Raw genomic sequence first — 17,797 nt, 5'->3', positions numbered from 1 at the left:
AGGGTAACTGAAGGCTCCCTGTAAACTTCCCTATCCCGAGTCCTGCTTAGCTACCGCACGAGACCCCACTCACTCACTGGGATCCCACCTGCTGGACTGCTCATGAAAAGAGCACTTAAGACAAGGCTCTTGTTAGTTCACTCTGACCTACAAGAACAGGTAGAGAGCAGGCGGCTTCAACAAAGTGCATACTATGATAGCGCAAATGTGTTACGCGAGATTGAAATCAATGATCCTGTATTTGTATTAAATTATGGACAAGGTCCCAAGTGGCTTCCCGGCACTGTCGTGGCCAAAGAGGAGAGCAGGGTGTTTCGGGTCAAACTTTCAAATGGACTCATTCACCGGAAACACTTGGACCAAATCAAACTCAGATTCACGGACTATTCTGAGCAACCCATCTTGAACCCTACCTTTTTTGCTCCCCCAACATACAGTGGCAATCGGCACCATGGTTGACCACAAAGCAGAACCCATCATCCACAGCAACCAGCGAGGGCCCAACAAATGATTCAACAATACCAGCTTTCACACCGAGACGATCAACCAGGGCAAGAAGGGTCCCAGATCGACTCATATTGTAAATAGTTACATGATTGACTTTGCGGGGGAGTGTTGTTCTTCATGTGGACTTGTATTTACTCTGTACAGCCACCAGAGGGCTCATCCCCTGGAGACCCAAGGGATCCCATAATCCCTTGGGAACACAAGTATTTAAGGAGGCTGCACAGGTTGGAGAGGCCAATCTGGAAACTTGCAATAAAAGACTAAGGTCACACTTTACATTGAGCTCACAGTGTTCAGTCTGATTCCTTCTCCATACACAACACTAACGTTTTGTGTTTCATGTACAAGGATCCCCAGATCCCTCTGCATCACAGTATTTTGTAGTCTCTCACCATTTAAATAATAATTGTTTTTTTTTATTCTTCCTACCAATATCCTCACATTGGCCCACATTTTAATGCATCTGCCAAATTTTTGTCCAATCAATTAACCTATCTATATCCCTTAGCAGATTCTTTGTGTCCTCCTCACAACTTGCTTTCCCACCTATCGCAGTATCATTATCAAATTGGGTTATATTACACTAGGTCCCTTCATCCAAATCATAAATATAGATTGTAAATAATTGCGGCCCCGACAATGATCCCTGTGGCACCCAGCTACTTACAGTTTGCCAACCTGAAAATAAACCATTTATCCAGACTCTGTTTTCTGTTAGTTTGCCAATCCTCTATCCATGCTAATATATAACCTAAGATTGACAGAGAAGGGGTAAGGAAAGCCAACTCCAGTGGTACCCTACTCCTGACAAAATATCTAGAGTACGAACTTGTCATTACCAACACTTTGTTGTGCCAGAGGGACAAATACAAGGCATCATGGCAACACCCTCGCTCCAAGCACTGGCACCTGCTCGACTATGTTATCGTCCGAGCCAGGGATCGCAAGGATGTGCGCATCACCCGCCATGACAGGAGCCGACAACTGCTGGATGGACCACCGCCTAATCCGATCCATGTTGTAGGCCCAAAGCGGAGGGGGGCAGCAGAAGCAGTGCCGCAAAAAAGTCAATGATGGAGCACTTAAAGACCCAGCTAAGAGAGTCCTATACAGCCAGCGCCTCACAGCTAAACTGGAGTGCCTTGACGACCCTGAGGCGCAGAATGCCCACAGCGCTTGGTCTGGCTTCCAGGCCTCCATAACCAGTGGCTGCAAAGAGATGCTCAGTTACTGAACCAGGAAATACAAGCACTGGTTTGATGAGGCTGATCAGGAGATCCAAGAGCTAATAGATAGCAAGCGCAGGGCATTTCTGAGCCTTAAACAACCCAACTTGGGAACAGCAAAGCAGCATTACGGACGGCTCAAGGCTGAGGTCCAAGAAAAAACCCGGGACCTAAAGAACAGGTGGTGGATAGAGAAAGCACAGGAGCTACAACAGCTGGCTAACAACCATGATGTGCGAGGGTTCTTCATCGCAGTCAAGGCCACTTACGGGTCAAACACCCTCCCCACTGCTGGCCAAGAACGGAGAAACACTCATCAAGGACACTGAGGCAGTCAGGGCCCGCTGGAAGGAGCACTTCGAAGATCTCCTCAATCGAGACTCTGCCTTTGACTCGAGTGTTCTCAACTCCATCCCGCAGCATGCGTCCCGCCACCACCTCAGTGAGACCCCGACACTGCACGAGGTAGAAAAAGCCATAAGACAGCTTAAAAACAACAAGGCTATGGGTGCGGACGGAATCCCTGCTGAGGCATTGAAGTATGGCAGAGAAGCACTGCTGGCATGAATACACAACCTCATCTCACGCATCTGGAGGGAGGAGAGCATGCTGAGGGATCTCAGAGATGCAGTAATTGTGACCATCTTTAAAAAAGGGGACAAGTCCGACTGTGGCAACTACAGAGGAATCTCCCTGCTATCAGCCACTGGGAAGGTCATCGCTAGAATCCTCCTCAACCGTCTTCTTGCCGTGGCCAAGGAGCTCCTCCCGGAGTCAGAGTGCGGATTTCGTCCCCTGCGGGGCACAACAGACATGATTTTTGCAACGCAACAGCTACAGGAAAAATGCAAGGAACAGCGCCAGCCCTTATACATGGCCTTCTTCGACCTTACAAAGGCCTTTGATGCTGTCAACCACGAGGGTCCATGAGTGTCCTCCTCCGTTTCGGATGCCCCCAAAAGCTCATCACCATCCTCTGCCTGCTCCACGATGACATACAGGCTGTGATCCTTACCGACGGATCCATGACAGACCCAATTCACGTCCGGACCGGGATCAAACAGGGCAGTGTCATCGCCCCTTCTCAATCTTTCTCGCATCCATGCTCCACCTCACAGTCAACAAGCTCCCCGCTGGAGTGGAACTAAACTACAGAACCAGTGGAAACCTGTTTAACCTGCGCCGTCTCTAGGCCAGGTCCAAGACCACCCCAACCTCTGTTGTCGAGCTACAGTTCGCGGACGACGCCTGCGTCTGCGCGCATACAGAGGCTGAACTCCAGGACATAGTCGATGTATTCACTGAAGCGTACAAAAGCATGGGCCTTACGCTAAACATCCGTAAGACAAAAGTCTTCCACCAGCCTGTCCTCACCGCACAACACTGCCCCCCAGTCATCAAGATCCACGGCGTGACCCTGGACACCGTGGACCACTTCCCATATTTATGAAGCCTCGTATCAACAAGAGAAGGCATCGATGACGAGATCCAGCACCGCCTCCAGTGCACCAGTGCAGCCTTCAGTCCCCTGAGGAAAAGAGTGTTTGAAGACCAGGCCCCCAAAACTGCCACCAAGCTCATGGTCTACAGGGCTGTAGTAATATCTGCCCTCCTGTATGGCTCAGAGACATGGACCATGTACAGCAGACACCTCAAGTCGCTGGAGAAATACCACCAACGATGTCTCCACAAGATCCTGCAAATCCCCTGGGAGGACAGACGCACCAACATCAGCGTCCTCATCCAGGCTTACATCCCCAGCATTGAAGCACTGACCACACTTGATGAGCTCCACTGGGCAGGCCATATTGTTCGCATGCCAGACACGAGGCTCCCAAAGCAAGCGCTCTACTCGGAACTCCTTCACAGCAAACGACCCAAAGGTGGGCAGAGGAAACGTTTCAAAGACACCTTCAAAGCCTCCCTGATAAAGTGCAACATTCCCACTGACACATGGAAGTCCGTTGCCAAAGAGCGCCCTGAGTGGAGGAAGAGCATCCGGGAGGGCACTGAGCACCTCAAGTCTCATCGCCGAGACCATGCAGAAATCAAGCACAAACAGCGGAAAGAACATGATGCAAACCTATCCCTCCCACCCCTTCCCACGACGACTATCTGTCCCACCTATGACAGGGACTGTGGTTCTCGTATTGGACTGTTCAGTCACCTAAGGACTCATTTTTAGAGTGGAAGCAAGTCTTCCTCAACTCCAAGGGACTACCTATGATGATGATGATTGTTGAGTCCTTAACTCTTAAACATAATCACACAAGGCACATACTGCAGACACAGTCACTCTGTGACCTTCACCTTTATTACCTGGACCAAGGAGAGCTGGCCCTGTGAGGGACCTCCCCTTATATATCTGAATCTCCAGGTAAGGAGTGTCTCCCACAAGTACACCCCCTGTGGTCAAGGTGTGCCTTTCTAGTAAGTATGTACAGTATGTAGTGGTTACATGAGGGTTACAATTGTATAAGGGTTACAGTAGTATGCTGGTTACATACATGACATCACCTCCCCCCTCACGTCTTTTTGACTCAAAGGTTAAGTCTATCAGGTGGTCGACGCTCTCTCGTGGAGCGCCGCAGTTGAGGCTCTGGTGGCTGAGCTTTGGCATGCGTTTCTGTTATCTGAGGTGATTCTGGCCTGTCTGAGCTGGCAGCAGGGACTATGCATGCTGGTGATTGTCCTTGTTGCTCGTCCACTGGCAGTGATGTGGTTGACATCTCACGCTCTTCTTCATGTTCATCGGTGTCTATGCTGAATCTTTTCTTTACTTGGTCCAAGTATTTGCGGCATATCTGCCCATTATTGAGTCTGACCACTATGACCCTGTTTCTCTCTTTACCAATTATGGTGCCCTCCAGCCACTTGGGTCCCAATGCATGGTTAAGTACAAATACCGGATCATCCATTTCTATAAACCGCTCCCTTGAATTACGATCGTGGCACTCGGTTTGGGACTGGCGCTTGCCCTCAACAATGTCTGCCAGGGTTGGATGGATGAGGGACAGCCGCGTTTTGAGCGTACGTTTCATGAGGAGGAACTCCCGTGAGCGAGTGCGGCCGGGACCTATAGGCCAGCAGGAGGCGCGATAGGCGGTACTGCAGAGAGGGTCCTTGGATGCGGAGCATGCCTTGCTTTATGACTTGGACCGCACGTTCCGCCTGGCTATTGGAAGCCGGCTTGAATGGCGCCGTCCAGACATGTTTGATGCCATTACCCGACATAAACTCCTGGAATTCATGGCAAGTGAAACACGGGCCATTGTCGCTGACCAGAATGTCCGGTAAGCCGTGGGTCGCGAAAACCGTGCACAAGCTCTCCGCGGTGATGGATGTCATGCACGAGTTTAATATGATACACTCGATCCATTTCGAGTATGTATTGACAATTATCAAGAACATTTTTCCCATGAACAGGCCCCCATAGTCCACGTGAATGCGTGACCAAGGCTTGGTGGGCCAGGGCCACGGGCTGAGCGGGGCCTCCCTGGGGGCGTTGCCCAGCTGGGCACATGTCGTGCACCTGTGAACCCAGTGTTCCAGATCTGAATCAATCCCCGGCCACCATACATGTGACCGGGCAATTGCCTTCATTAGCACAATTCCAGGATGCTCGCTGTGGAGTTCCCTGATGAATGCTTCCCTCCTCTTCTGGGGCATGACCACTCAGCTGCCCCATAGCAGGCAGTCGGCTTGGATGGAAAGCTCATCCATCCGTCTCTGAAACGGTCTGACCTCCTCGGGGCACGCCCGTGCATGGGCGCCCAATCCCCCGTCAGGACACATTTCTTTATCATGGATAGGAGGGGGTCTCTGTTGGTCCAGAGTTTGATCTGGCGGACTGTGATGGGGGAGCCTGCGGTGTCAAAAGCCTCAACGGCCATGACCATCCCAGCGCTTTGCTCCATCGCCCCCTCGGTGGTAGCCAGGGGAAGCCTGCTGAGCGCGTCAGCGCAGTTTTCGGTGCCTGGCCGGTGCTGTATGGTGTAGTCATACGCAGCCAGCGTGAGAGCCTAACGCTGTATGCGAGCTGACGCATTTGCATTGACCACCTTGCTGTCGGACAACAGAGAAGTTAATGGCTTGTGGTCTGTTTCTAACTCGAACGGTCTGTCGAAAAGGTGCATTTTTTTCACACCATAAACGCAAGCGAGTGCTTCCTTTTCGAAAATGCCGTACCCATGCTCTGCCTGGGAGAGTGACCTGGAGGCATAAGCCACCGGTTGGAGTTGTCCGTCTCCATTACCCTGCTGCAACACACACCCAACCCCGTATGATGATGCATCACATGTTAAAACTAGTTTTTTACAGGGATCATACAATGTTAACAGTTTGTTAGAACAAAGCAGGTTCCGCGCCCTGTTGAAAGCCCGTTCTTGACAGTCCCCCCAAAACCATTCGCAACCCTTATGCAGGAGCATATGTAACGGCTTCAACAATGTGCTTAAGTTCGGCAGGAAGTTCCCGAAATAGTTCAAAAGTCCCAGGAACGATCGCAACTCCGATGTGTTGCCGGGCCGGGGCGCACAATGAATCGCCTCCGTTTTGGATTCGGTAGGCCGGATCCCGTCTGTGGCAACCCTCCTGCCCAAAAATTCGACCTCTGGGGCCAAAAACACACATTTGGACTTCTTCAGCCGCAGGCCTACCCGGTCCAGTCGGCGTAGCACCTCCTCCAGGTTGTGGAGGTGTTCCTCGGTGTCTCGACCCGTTATTAGGATGTCGTCCTGGAATACAATTGTGCCGGGAATGGATTTCAGCAAGCTTTCCATGTTTCTCTGAAAGATGGCGGCTGCCGAACGGATGCCAAAAGGACACCTGTTGTAGATGAATAAACCCTTGTGCGTCATGATAGTGGTTAGAAGCTTGGATTCTTCAGCCAGTTCCTGAGTCATGAAGGCCAAAATGAGGTCCAATTTAGTGAACAGCTTGCCACCTGCCAACGTGGCAAAAATGTCCTCCGCCCTCGGGAGCGGGTATTGGTCCTGCAGGGACACCCGGTTGACGGTGGCTTTGTAGTCACCGCAGATCCTAACCGAGCCGTCTGCTTTAAGGACAGGAACAATGGGACTTGCCCAGTCACTGAATTCAACGGGCGAAATTATGCCCTCTCTGAGCAGCCTGTCCAGTTCACTCTCTATTTTCTCACACATCACGTACGGCACCGCTCTGGCTTTGTGGTGCACTGGTCTGGCGTCCAGGGTGATGCGTATAACTACTTTTGTGCCTTTGAAAGTTCCAACACCAGGTTGAAACAGTGACCTGAATTTTTGTAGTACCTGTCAGCATGAGCTTCGCTCCACAGATGAAATGGCGTGCACATCCCCCCATTTCCAGTTCATCTCTGTTAGCCAGCTCCTTCCTAAAAGCACGGGGCCATTTCCTGGAACAATCCAGAGTGGCAGCCGGTTCTGTGACCCATTGTGTGTTACCACCACGTTTGCACTGCCTAGCACTGGAATGATCTCTTGGGTGTACATCCGTAGCTGCGTATTAATTTGTTCCAGTTTGGACCTGCTAGTTCTGTGTGGCCAAAGTTTCTCAAATTGATGTGCACTCATGAAGGACTGGCTAGCTCCTGTGTCCAGCTCCATGCGCACCGGGCTGCCATTCAATAAAACTTTCATCATCATGGGTGGCATTTTGGTGTATGAGCTGTGAACGTCAGCCACATGAACCTGCTGAACTTCAGCATCCATGGCTTTACCCCAGGCATTGTCCTGCACTGCAAGCCCCTCGCCTGATTCCTTTGTTTCATAGATTAGCCTCACTACCGGCAGTTTGCATACCCTAGCCAAATGTCCTCTGGCATTACAATTCCTACAGACGAACTGCTGAAATTTACAGCTTTTCGCATAATGTCTGCCCCCGCATCTCCAGCATTGGCTGAGATCGTTGTTCACAAAAGGACTGTTAGCAGGCATTCCTCTCTGATTGTTCCTTTGGTTGTTTCTAAACACTCTGATGGTGGGTGTTAATTGTCCCCTTGATGGCGTGAATTGCCGCTCCCCTCTCCATTGTCCCTGTTGGGGGCCCACCTTAGAGTTGGTTTCAGCTTGGACAGTCACAAAATGCCTTTGTCTGACTGCTGCAGTTTCAAAATGCCTTTGCCTGACTGCGAGATCTTGAGCCGCGTTTATCACGTTAATTCCTTGGTCAGTTGGACCCAGGACTACTCGCGTAAATTAGCTTGGTCTCTTCTTCCCCCGCTGTGGAATTTGAGCTATCAATGATGCCCCTTCTAGAGTTAAGTCCTTGGTCTCTATGAGCTTCCTGAAGATCCCGGCATAGCTAATGCCCTCAATGAAAAAAATCCCTTAACATCTCCCCCCGCAGGCATCTGAGAACTTACAGAGGCTGGCCAAGCGCCCCAAGTCTGCCACGAAGTCCGAGATGTTATACCCTTCCCGACGTCGGTGTGTGTAGAACTGGTGCCGGGCCATGTGTATGCTGCTTGCTGGTTTTAAGTGTTCGCTGATCAGCTGGCTGCGCTCTTCAAAAGACTTGTCAGCCAGTTTGTGGGGTGCGAGCAGGTCCTTCATCAGCGCATACGTTTTTGTTCACAGCTTGTCAGTAGATGCGCCCTTCGCTTGTCAGCCACATCCTCCCCCAGCCAGTCCTTCGTGACAAAGGTCTGCTGGAGTCTCTCCACAAAATCGTCCCAGTCTTCACCCACACAGTAACGTTCCTCTGAGCTACCAGTGGCCATCCTCTGGGTTCAGTGATTCCCGCTTCCCGTCGCCAGGTGTTGAGTCCTTAACTCTTAAACATAATCACACAAGGCACGTACTGCAGACACAGTCACTCTGTGACCTTCACCTTTATTACCTGGACCAAGGAGAGCTGGCCCTGCGAGGGACCTCCCCTTATATACCTGAATCTCCAGGTAAGGAGTGTCTCCCACAAGTACACCCCTGTGGTGAAGGTGTGCATTTCTAGTAAGTATGTACAGTATGTAGTGGTTCCATGAGGGTTACAATTGTATAAGGGTTAAGTAGTATGCTGGTTACATACATGACAATGATGATGATGGGAAGCCAGGTGCTGCAAGGCGGAGTTCGGTGCCAATTTCCTGATCGGTGTTCGGGAATCAATGCAGATAAACAGCTTGAACGGGCTTTGTCATTAGAAAATAAGAAATAGGAGCAGGAGTAGGCTATTCGGCCCCTCGAACCTGTTCTGCTATTCAATAAGATCATGGCTGATCTTTTAACTCAACTCCACTTACCCGCACTATCCCCATATCACTTGATTCCCTTAATATCCAAAAATCTATCGATTTCTAAAGATATTTTATGTTTCAATAAGATCACCTCTCATTATTCTAAACTCTAGAGAACATAGGCCTAGACTATTCAATCTCTCCACATAGGACAATCCCTCCATCCCAGGAATCAATCTGGTGAACATTCATTGCACTCTCTCTATGGCAATTGCATCCTTCCTTAGGTAAGGAGACCAAAACTGTACACAATATTCGAGGTGTGGTCTCTCCAGGGCCCCATATAATTGCAGTATTCTTATACTCAAACCTCTTGTCATGAAAGCCAACATATTATTTGCATTCTTAATTGCTTGCTGTACCTGCATGTTAACTTTCAGTGATTTGTGTTCAAGGACACCCAGGCCCCTCTGAACACCAAATTTCCCAATCTCTCACCATTTAAAAAATACTCTGCTTTTCTATTTTTCCTACCAAAGTGGATAATTTCACATGTTCTTTGCCACTCACATAGCTTATCTTTATCTGCTTGAAGTCTCTTTGCATCCTCCTCACATCTTACATTCCCACCTAGCTTTGTAACATCAGCAAACTTGGATATATTACATTTGGTCCCCTCATCCACAGATAGATAGATAGATAGATAGATAAGTAGGCAGACAGACAAACTGGTGGAGAGAGTGAGATAGGTAGATACATTTTTGATATCTGAAGTTAACCCGACTCTTCTGCACATTACCTGTCAGTCACCAAGTGTAACAGGGGCTGGCGCTGCTCTCTCAGGATTGTGACACTGTCATTTGCCGCAGTAGCTGCTTGCTTATTGATATCTGCGGGTGAGGACCACTTTCTTGTATTATTTCTTTTTGTGACAAGACAGCAATTGTGATAGAAAATGAGATTAAGATACAAGAGATGACATTAACATTAGAAATTACATATTGCGTCGAGTCTGAGTGTTGCTCTTTACTTCCTCCTCAAAGTGATTTTCTTCCTTCAGTTGAGCCCCAGGGTTTTACTATCCAGACAGAAAGCAGGTGGATAAATGTGACCATGGAAGGCACGGCATTTATTTCAGTGTGACCATCAGCTGGGGTGCAGAGTGGGAGCTGGAACTTGGGGGCGACACGAATTGTTCAGTGGGTCGGTACAACTGAGGTTATAACTAATGAATACAGAACACGAGCTGTGTTATTCCTCCCGAACGGGTCGCTCCTGCTGAAGTCAGTGACAGTTTCGGACAGTGGCGAGTAGATGGTTAACGTGTTTCCAAACGCCAGCAGTCAAGCAGCAGCAACCATCATTCTGCATGTACTTGGTGACGAGAGGATTGTTCATCAACTATTTTATTGTATTCGTGTCACAAGTCGATCTTCACCAGGTATATAAGCAGTTTGAAAGCAAAACTAAAATGGCCCGAATTTTCTGTGGCCTACGGGCGCCTGCCAGAAAACCCAAAACTTCAGATCTGTCAAGCTTCAACTTCACCGAAACACAGGAGAGTTGGGCTATTCGCCCTACTTTTTATTATTTTATTTGATTCCTTCCTGGGATGTGGGCATCACTAGCAATGCCAGCATGTTTAGCTCATCCCTAATTGTCCTTGAGGAGGTGGTGGTGAGCTGCCTTCTTGAACCGCTGCAGTCCGTGTGCTCCCACAGTGCTGGCTTTGTTGTAGCGGTTTGGTATAACTGAGTGGCTTGCTCGGCCATTTCGGGGGCAGTTAAGAGTCAACCACATTGTTGTGGGTCTGGAGTCACATAGAGGCCAGACCGGGTAAAGATGGCAGATTTCCTTCCCTAAAGGATATTAGTGAACCAGTTGCTTTTTTTTAACAATCCTTATGGCCATCATGACTGATGCTAGCTTTTTAGTTCCAGATTTATTTAATGAACTGAATTTAAATTCAGCTGCCGTGGTGGGATTTGAACTCACGTCTCCAGATTATTAGTCCAGGTCTTTGGATTACTAGTCCAGTAACATAACATCTATGCTACCGTACCGACTAACTACTGCCCAGCGACTGTCCGGGAAACTCTTATGCCTGGTAAAAGCATTCTTAGGGCCTCACTTAACATCATAATGCTTTAAATTAATATTCAGTAATTTTAAAAAATTATGTAAACATAAAAAAACCTTTAAAATTAGTTATAGGCTGTTTTAGCACCTTTAAAATGTTTACATTTATTTTTCAAAATATTAAATTTTTGCATAGGATTACATATAATATATGGCATAGAAACAGCCCATGTGGCCAACCCAGTATATGCATACGAGCCACACCATTGGCTGCGCTCAAGGTGCACGGAATATTTCATCAACTTTTCCCAAACAAGAAACATAAGGACATAAGAAATAGGAGCAGGAGTATGCCATTCGTCCCCTCGAGCCTGTTCTGCCATTCAACAGCTCATGGCTGATCTTCTAGCACAACTATACTTTTCTGCACTATCCCCATAATCCCTTGATTCCTGTTATATATGTAAACTTGTATTTACTCCAGAGGGCTCATCCCCGGGAGTCCCAAGGGATCACATAATCCCTTGGGAGCAGAGGTATTTAAGGAGGCTTCACAGGTTGGAGAGGCACTCTGGAGACCTGCAATAAAAGATTACGGTCACACTTTACTTTGAGCTCACAGTGTTCAGTCTGACTCTTTCTTCATACACAACAACTGGCGATGAGATACAGATAGCGAACCCAAAGATGCAGAGAACAGTGGGCATCCTGGAGAAATTCTTGATTGAGTCGCTCCACAAAAGTTTCCCAACCAATACTTTATGGCCAATGAGCTAGATGGGGAAGAGAGTGCTGCCAAACGAAGGGCACAAATGTATGGCCTCATGAAGGATCTGCTCACTCCAGTGAAACTCACGGAGAAGTCGTACGAGAGCATTGGAACCTGAAGGACAGTGTTCTGATGGCGAGGTACCGATTCTACAACTACAAAAGGTCTGAAGTCCAGGAAGTGGCAAGTTATGTCACCGAGCTAAGGCGCCTTGCAGAACATTGCGAATTTGAAGGACATTTGGAGCACATGCTCAGAGACTTTTTCATACTTGGCATTGGCCACGAAACCATACTTCGCAAACATTTGAGTGGAGAGACCCCAACATTGAGTAAGGCCATAGCGATAGCCCAGGCGTTCATTGCCACCAATACGAAGCAAATCTCATAGCACACAATGCTCCTACAAGTACTATGAACAAAGTGATGTTGTTTTCGAATCGTAATGTGCAGGGCAGGTTACACATGCCTGCAGCTGCACGTCTGTAGATGTCTCAGAGTCCACCATCAAGGATGAAGAATGCAAGGCCATTAACACATTGTTGGCGCTGCGGGGGCGATCATCATTTCCATTCATGCTGATTCAAAGAGTACGTTTGTAAGGGCTATAGAACAATGGGACATCCCCAACGAGTGTGCAGGTGAGCTGCAAAGCCTGTTAAACTTGCAAACCACCACATTGCAGCAGAGGACAGATCCACAGAGGATCACAATGAATCAGAGCATCCACTTGAATATATTACATTTTGCCCCCTCATCCAAAGATAGAATAGATAGATAGAAGAGAATAAAATGGAATGATAGATAGATAGATAGATAGATAGATAGATAGATAGATAGAATAGGCAGGCAGGCAGATAGATAGATAGGTTGGTAGATAAGATAGATAGGCAGACAGACAAACTGATAGAGAGAGATAGGTAAATAGATTTTTGATTTCTAAGCACAATCTGTGCACTTGAAGTTAACTCGACTCTTCTGCCCATTACCTGTCCATCGCTGAGTGTAGCAGGGACTGGCGCTACTCTCTCAGGATGGTAACACTGACACTTACCGCATTAGCTGTTTGCTTATTGATATCTGCAGGTGAAGACCACTTTCTCGTATCATTTCTTTTCATGATTACAGAAACAAGACAGCAATTGTGATAGAAAATCAGATTAAGATACAAGAGATGATGTTAGTATCACTTTACAAAACTATATAGTTAGAAAAGTATATAGTGTGTCGAGTTTGAGTGTTTCTCTTTACTTCTGCCTCAATGTGATTTTCTTTCCCCAGTTGACCCCAGGGTTTTACTATCCAGACAGAAAACAGTCAGATAAGTGTGACCATGGGATGCAACGCAATATTTTTCAGTGCGACCATCAGCTGGGGTGCAGAGTGGGAACTGGAACTTCGGGGAGACAAGTATTGTTCAGTGGGTCGGTACAACTGAGGTTATAACTGATGACTACAGAACACGGGCTGAGTTATTCCACCCAAACGGATCGCTCCTGCTGAAGTCAGTGACAGTTTCGGACAGTGGAGAGTACACTTTTAGCATGTTTCCAAACACCAGCAGTCAAACAACAGCAACCATCTCTCTGCATGTACTTGGTGAGTAAAAGCTTTTTGTGGGGCGAGAGTTGTTCATAATCTATCTTAATTGTATTTGTGTCACAAGTCAATCTTCACTGGGTATATAAGCAGTTTGGGAGCAAAACTAAATTGGCCCGAATTTTCTGTGGCCTGTGAGTGTCTGCAAGAAAACCCAGAACTTACGATCTGTCAAGTTTCAATTTCACTGAAACACAGGAGATTTGCCCAACTATTTTTTATTTTATTTTATTCCTTCCTGATATGTGGGCCTCACTGGCAATGCCTGCATTTTTTGCTCCTCCCTAATTGTCCGTGAGCAGGTGGTGAGCTGCCTTTTTGAACCACTGCAGTCCATGTAGTGAAGGTGCTCCCACAGTGCTGGCTTTGTTGTACCAGTTTGGCATAACTGAGTGGCTTGCTCGGCCATTCCAGGGGGCAGTTAAGAGTCAACCACATTGCTGTGGCTTTGGAGTCACATATAGGCCAGACCACGTAAGGACAGCAGATTTCCTTCCCTAAAGGACATTAGTGAACCAGGTGGTTTTTCCAACAATCTTCATGGTCACCATTACTGATACTAGCTTTAAATTCCCCAGCTGCCATGGTGGGATTTTAACTCACATCTCTGGATTATTAGCCCAGGCCAGTAATATAACCACTATGCTACCGTACATTATTAACTACTGCCCAGCTAATGTCCATGAATCTATCTATCTATCACGGCCAACATACCATTTGCTTTCTTAATTGCTTGCTGTACCTGCACGTTAACTTTCAGTGATTCGTGTACAAGGATACCCAGGTCCCTCTGAACACCAACATTTCCCAATCTCTCACCATTTAAAAATACTCTGCTTTTCTATATTTCCTCTCAAAGTGGATAACTTCACATTTCTCCACATTATATTCCATTTGCCATGTTCTTGCCCATGCACTTAACCAGTCTATAACCCTTTGAAGCCTCATTGCATCCTCCTCACAACGCACATTTCCACCAAGGTTTGTATTAGCAGCAAACGTGGATTACATTTTGTCCCTTCATCCAAAGATAGATAGATAGATTTGTGATTTCTGAGCGAAGATCTGCGCACTTGAAGTTAACCAGATCCTTCCGGTCATTTCCTCAATATTGCCAATAATTTCTATTAATATGTGACATTTAGGGGAAATCAGGTGAACAGTACTCGCTCCAATCAGCTTTGGCGCTTCAGGTAAGGGCTCAACTGACCTGTTCTGTACACTAGAAGAGCCGGTCAGTTACCGAGTGTATCAGGGATAGGCGCTGGTCTCTCAGGATGGTGACACTGACACTTACCGCGATAGCTGTTTGCTAATTGATATTTGCGGGTGAGGACCACTTTCTCGTATCATTTCTTTTAGTGATTACAGAAACAAGGCAGCAAGCGATTGTCATAGAAAATCAGATTAAGATTAGAGTTAGGGATAGTGAATCCATCAGCTGGGGTGCAGAGTGGGAGCTGGAACTTCGAGGAGACAGTTAGCGGTCAGTGAGTTGGTACAACTAAGGTTATAACTGATAACTACAAAACACGGGTTGAGACATTCCTCCCGAACGGATCGCTCCTGCAGAAGTCAGTGATAGTTTCGGACAGTGGAACACCGGCAGTCAAGCAACAGCAATGTAATCAGTGAGTGAAAGTTTTTTGTGGGGAGAGGGTTGTTCATCAACTATTTAATTGTTCAATCTTCACCAGGTGTATTAGCAGTTTCGGAGCAAAACTAAATTGGCCTGAATTTTCTGTGGCCGATGGCCACCTGTGAGAAAACTCAGAACTTGTGATCTGTCAAGTTTCAATTTCACTGAAACATGGGAGTGTTGGGCTATTTGCCCAAATACTTTTTATTTTATTCCTTCCTCGTATGTGGGCATCACTGGCAAGGCCAGCATTTTCTGCTCATCTGTAATTGCCCCTTGAGAAGGTGGTGGTGAGCCGCCTTCTTGAACCGCTGCATTCCGTGTGGTGAAGGTACTTCCACAGTGCTGGCTTTGTTGTCGCGGTTTGATACAACTGAGTGGCTTGCTCAGCCATTCCGGGGGCAGTTAAGAGCCAACCACATTGCTGTGGGTCTGGAGTCACATATAGCCCAGACCGGGTAAGGACGGCAGATTTCCTTCCCTAAAGGACATTAGTGAACAAGTTGGGTTTTTCCAACAATCTTCATGGTCACCATTACTAATACTCTGATGACTGGTAAAAGCAGGCATAGTGCCTTCAAAGAACGACTAAAAAAAATAAAGAGATGAAAGTATACTAGTAAGAAATATTAAAACAAAGAGTAAGAGTTTCTATAGGTATATAAAAAGGAAAAGGGTGTCTATAGTAAATGTTGGTCTCTAAGAGGATGAGGCTGGGGAATTAATAATGGGGAACAGGGAAATGGCAGAGAGTTTGAACAAATATTTTGTATCGCTCTTCATGGTCGAAGACACTAAAACATCCCAATAATGGATAATCAAGGGGCTATAGGGAGGGAGGAACTGAAGCCGATCACTATCACTAAAGAAGAAGTACTTGGTTAAATAATGGGATAAAGGTGGACAAGTCCCCTGGACCTCATGGCTTGCATCATAGGGTCTTAAAAGAAGTGGCTACAGAGATAGTGTATGCATTGGTTGTAATCCAGCAAAATTCCATAGATTCTTGGGAGGTCCCAATGGATTGGAAAACTGCAAATGTAATGCTCCTATTTAAAAAAGGAGGGAGACAGAAAGCAGGAAACTTTCATCAGAGCTGGAAAAAGTTAGAGATGTAATAGGTTTTAAGCAAATGCAGGGAAAGCGGGGAGGGGAGGAAAGAACAAAAGGGGTGGTCTTTGATAGGGTTGAAGGCAGGGGTGATTACATGGCAAAAGGTAAGATTGTACAAAGCAAAAGGGATTGGTAATGGGACAAATATAGAAACAAAAGATGGATCTAGAAGAGATGTGAATGGGAATGGCATAATCATCAACAGCTGCCATTTGAAAAAATATGGGCAGAGGTTATGGTCTGAAATTGTTGAACTCAGTGTTGAACTGGTGCAAGGGTCAAGGATGTCTCGGAGCAGGTGCAGGACATTCTAAAAAGGGAGGGAGAACAGCCAGTTGCCGTGGTGCACGTTGGTACCAATGACATAGGTAAAAAAAAGGGATGAGTTCCTACGAAATTAATTTAAGGAGCTAGGAGCTAAATTAAAAAGTAGGACCTCAAAAGTAGTAATCTCGGGATTGCTACCAGTGCCACGTGCTAGTCAGAGTAGGAATCGCAGGATAGCTCAGATGAATACGTGGCTTGAGCAATGGTGCAGCAGGGAGGGATTCAAATTCCTGGGGCATTGGAACCGGTTCTGGGGGAGGTGGGACCAGTACCTGGGCAGAATCGGAATCAATGTCCTCGGGGGAGTGTTTGCTAGTGCTGTTGGGGAGGAGTTAAACTAATATGGCAGGGGGATGGGAACCAATGCAGGGAGATAGAGGGAAACAAAAAGGAGGCAAAAACAAAAGACAGAAAGGAGATGAGGAAAAGTGGAGGGCAGAGAAACCCAAGGCAAAGAACAAAAAGGGCCATTGTACAGCAAAATTCTAAAAGGACAGAGGGTGTTAAAAAAACAAGCCTAAAGGCTTTGTGTCTTAATGCAAGGAGTATCCGCAATAAGGTGGATGAATTAACTGTGCAAATAGATGTTAACAAATATGATGTGATTGGGATTACGGAGACGTGGCTCCAGGATGAGCAGGGCTGGGAACTCAACATCCAGGGGTATTCAACATTCAGGAAGGATAGAATAAAAGGAAAAGGAGGTGGGGTAGCATTGCTGGTTAAGGAGGAGATTAAGGCAATAGTTAGGAAGGACATTAGCTTGGATGATGTGGAATCTATATGGGTAGAGCTGCAGAACACCAAAGGGCAAAAAACGTTAGTGGGAGTTGTGTACAGACCTCCAAACAGTAGTAGTGATGTTGGGGAGGGCATCAAACAGGAAATTAGGGGTGCGTGCAATAAAGGTGCAGCAGTTATAATGGGTGACTTTAATATGCACATAGATTGGGCTAACCAAACTGGAAGCAATACGGTGGAGGAGGATTTTCTGGAGTGCATAAGGGATGGTTTTTTAGACCAATATGTCGAGGAACCAACTAGGGGGGAGGCCATCTTAGACTGGGTGTTATGTAATGAGAGAGGATTAATTAGCAATCTCGTTGTGCGAGGCCCCTTTGGGAAGAGTGACCATAATATGGTGGAATTCTGCATTGGGATGGAGAATGAAACAGTTAATTCAGAGACCATGGTCCAGAACTTAAAGAAGGCTAACTTTGAAGGTATGAGGCGTGAATTGGCTGGGATGGATTGGCGAATGATACTTAAGGGGTTGACTGTGGATGGGCAATGGCAGACATTTAGAGACCGCATGGATGAACTACAACAATTGTACATTCCTGTCTGGCATAGAAATAAAAAAGGGAA

General features: G+C 47.0%; 1 pseudogene; it reads left to right on the top strand.

Moving 5' to 3' along the window:
* The window catches only part of LOC139256794 (cell adhesion molecule CEACAM3-like), a 30,513-nt pseudogene extending 17,155 nt beyond the window's left edge, over positions 1-13,358 (top strand).
* The last annotated feature ends 4,439 nt before the right edge of the window (positions 13,359-17,797 follow it).

Source organism: Pristiophorus japonicus, unplaced genomic scaffold, assembly GCF_044704955.1.
Source record: "Pristiophorus japonicus isolate sPriJap1 unplaced genomic scaffold, sPriJap1.hap1 HAP1_SCAFFOLD_764, whole genome shotgun sequence".
In the NCBI taxonomy this organism is placed as follows: domain Eukaryota; kingdom Metazoa; phylum Chordata; class Chondrichthyes; family Pristiophoridae; genus Pristiophorus; species Pristiophorus japonicus.
The sequence above is the reverse complement of the archived record's forward strand: the minus strand, read 5'-3'. Positions and strand labels throughout refer to the sequence as shown.